Genomic DNA, 3984 nt, shown 5'->3' on the forward strand with positions numbered 1-3984 from the left:
TGAAATAACTCTTCGGCTCCGATCTCCTCCGCCACAGATGATCCATGACGTACTTCATGGCGAGTCCGGACAACCTATTCAGTTCGGCCCACTGAGCCAAACGATCGTCCACTGCCAGTGGACGCTCTGGATTATGAAACTGCGACCAGAAAAGCTCTTCCACTTCGCAATCTTTCTGACATCGAAAGTGTTCGGTCGCATCAGCGGCACTCGTTGCCAAGTCCAGATAGGTGTCCTTCACACTCCACATCCGGTCCAACGGAGAAAACTTCGGATCACAAAACTTCCTCCACAGCATAAAGGGCTTTCCAACCGCAATCTGTTCGGCTTGACGCAGCTCCTCTTTCGCAGCTCTCATCGCAGAGCGAGCGTCCTTGGCATCGGCAACGGCCTTTTCTAAATCCGTTCGTCTCGCCCGGTCTTCTTTCTCAATAAGTTCGCAACGGTCTGCAGCGCTCTTTAACTTCTCGGCCATCTCGGCCATCTCCTCTTTGCTTCGGCAGCGAGCAGCCTGTTCGGCTCTTAGCTCTTCAAGGGCCTTCATGGCAGCCGCATCACTTTTTCTGGCTTGCTCCTTAGCTTGGGCAAGTTCTGCCCTAAGATTCTCCACGGCGGCAGTACCATCTGCATCAAGCACACACATTGTAAGACACTGGCATGAAGCTCCTCTTACCTGATGCCGCCCGAAGAATTACATACTTTGAGCCTCATCAAGCCGCTTGTTGACAAGCGCGTCGGCATCTGCCACGTCCAGTTGCCGCTTTAGTTCGGCCAAATCATTAGTCCGGTTTGATTCCGGACACCTCGCCACCTACATTCAAAGGCGACATCTTAGAACCGGGATTATGATCCTCTACGTGCCGTCATTTCTTGACAACACGCAGAGTCTCAGGGGCTACTATCTACACAGGGCACATCTTATTTATGCGCAACTGACAAAAGTGTACATTATCTAACGTACCTCAAAACCCATCAGTAAACTTTTGACAGCCTCATGCAATCCGCTTTATGCAGATGAAATCCTTTCAATCATCATGCCCATCAAGGCACGGTGCTCTTCTGAGATAGAAGCTCGCCCCAGCAGAATCTTTAGTTTTTCCGGCCGAGCACCAGACGGTGCCGGACTTATCCTATGGCCTCTTTCGAAGACCGGACGCGGAGGACTTCGGGGGGCCGCACTGCCACCTCCCATCCCTGCCGAATTCGGAGAAACCCTCCGCGACGACACCTCAGGGTCACCCACCTCGCTGGGCGGCACGGCAAGGGGAGGTGTTCCGCTCTCCATCATCTTCGGAAGAAGATCCCCCGAAGACGAGCTCTGCTGCGAGGGGCTGAGGTCCGAGCTACAAGGTAAAATTTCGGCTAAATCTTCTTAGATGCAAAATCACGGATTTCTCTCATCCCTCAAAAGGAAAATCTTTTCTCCACTTACAGATCGCTTGAGGGTTGATCCCCTTGAGGGCGTAGTCCGGCCAAGGAACTTCCTGGCGTCGGACCCTCTGACGAGGATTTTCTCCCCCGTTTTGAGGCCATGGTTTCTGGGTCGTCAGAGGCGGCTCTCTTCTTCCCTTTAGGAGAGGAATTGTCGGTTCCTCCCTTCGGAGCAGCCTCCTTCGAGGAGGCCGTAGCTTCCTTGTCCTCCCTCTCCAAAGGCATTATCTCCAGCATCCCGACTAGCACAGGATCCGGCCTGGTTTCAGGAAGGGGAGCCGGACACCTAATCAGCTTCACCTTCGCTGTCCACTCCTGTTCAAAAAGACGGCTCTTTTAGGGGCAAGTTTATGACGATTATACGGATAGAAGGTCCGGGCACAAGGTTGCTTACTTGAGTATCCGGGCGATTGCAGCTTAAGCCTGCGTCCTCGGTTGAATCCGGACACATCTCTTGTGATTCGAAGAACAGTTTATACATCTCCGCGAGCGTTGCGCCCATCAAATTTTGGAGAGCTCGCGGCCCCTCTGGATTAAACTCCCACAGGTGAACGGGGCGACGTTTGCCGGGCAATATTCGGCGAATCAGCATGACCTGCTTCACCTTGACCAAACTGAGGTCTCCTTCCAAGAGATCTTTAATTCGTCCCTATAACAGGGGCATGTCTTTGGGCAAACCCCAATCCAATCCTTTGTTGACCCATGATGCTAGCCGTGATGGGGGACCCGAGCGAAAGGCAGGAGGCGTCGCCCACTTGGCGCTCCTGGGAGCGGTGATATAGAACCATTCTCGTTGCCACAAGCCGAGCTCCTCTTGAAAGAAGCCCTCGGGCCATGGAGCATCACCATTCTTACTTATGATGGCACCTCCGCACTCTGCGTGCCGTCCCTCAATCATCTTCGGCTCCACTCCAAAAGTCTTGAGCCATAAACCGAAGTGAGGAGTAACGCGGAGGAACGCTTCACACACAACGATGAATGAGGAAATTTGGAGGATGGACTCCGGAGCTAAGTCATGAAATTCCAGCCCGTAATAGAACAGCAGCCTCCTCACGAAGGGATCCATCGGGAAGCCTAACCCCCGAAGGAAGTGAGACATGAACACTATGCTCTCACCGGGCTGGGGATTGGGAATAGCTTGCCCTTGAGCAGGCAACCTATGCGGAATTTCGGCGGTCAGGAACTTAGCCTCTCTCAACTTTAGCACATCCTCCTTCGTGACGGAGGAGGGCATCCATCGGCCTTGAAGGTCGGAACCGGACATTGTCAAAGGTCCGAAGCGCCTGGAATCTGAAGCCTAGGGTGTTGGAACTCGAGGCGACGGGCGAACTCGTTTGAGGTTAGAAGGAGTAAGGCCTTGGTCTCTTTATAAGAGGTTGAATACCAAGAGCCCTCCCCGTAACTGTTTGGGACTCGCCTTTAATCGAGAAAACATGCTAACGGGAACGATTGGGTTACCCACATCAGTATTAATGAGAATCCCGTAAAAAAGGGCACACGATCTCTGCTTTGACAAGACGTGCCAAGGAAACCACCTCGCAAAACATGCTGAGGTGGGGAAAGTAAAAAACGATTCGAGTAGAGGACTTGGCTGTAGTGTGATGGTGCACTACAGAATACGTTAGCAGATTTGATTTGTGTTAATATTATTCTCTCTATAGCAATATGTGGAAACTTATTTTACAGAGCCGGACACCACTCTTGGTGATTACAATCTTCTATGAAGGACTTGGAGTAGGAACCCGCCTTTCAATGCCGAAGACAATTTGCGTGCCGGACTCGTCGTCATTGAAGCCTGGTTCAGGGGCTACTGAGGGAGTCCTGGATTAGGGGGTGTTCGGATAGCCGGACTATACCTTCAGCCGGACTCCTAGACTATGAAGATATAAGATTGAAGACTTCGTCCCGTGTCCGGATGGGACTTTCCTTGGCGTGGAAGGCAAGCTTGGCGATGCGATATTCAAGATCTCCTACCATTGTAACCGACTCTGTGTAACCCTAACCCTATCCGGTGTCTATATAATCCGGAGGGTTGTAGCCCATAGAGGATCAACTCCATACACAATCATACCATAGGCTAGCTTCTAGGGTTTAGCCTCCTTGATCTCGTGGTAGATCTACTCTTGTACTACCCATATCTTCAATATTAATCAAGTAGGAGTAGGGTTTTACCTCCATCGAGAGGGCCCAAACCTGGGTAAAACAAAGTGTGCCCTGTCTCTTGTTACCATCCGACCTAGACGCACAGTTCGGGACCCCCTACCCGAGATCCGCCGGTTTTGACACCGACAAGGTGGTTTCGTCGACCCTGAGCTACCCTAGACCCTAGTTGACGGCTTTAGGTGGTTCCGTCGACCCCGAGCCACAAAAACTCAAAATGATCGCTTTAGGTGGTTTCGTCGACCCCGAGCCACCATAGACCCTAGTTGATGGCTTTAGGTGGTTTCGTCGACCCCGAGCCACCCTAGTCCCTAGTTGATGGCTTTAGGTGGTTCCGTCGACCCCGAGCCACCAAAACCCAAAATGGTTTCATCGACCCCGAGCCACCCTAGA

Source organism: Triticum dicoccoides, chromosome 7A, assembly GCF_002162155.2.
Source record: "Triticum dicoccoides isolate Atlit2015 ecotype Zavitan chromosome 7A, WEW_v2.0, whole genome shotgun sequence".
NCBI classification, from domain to species: domain Eukaryota; kingdom Viridiplantae; phylum Streptophyta; class Magnoliopsida; order Poales; family Poaceae; genus Triticum; species Triticum dicoccoides.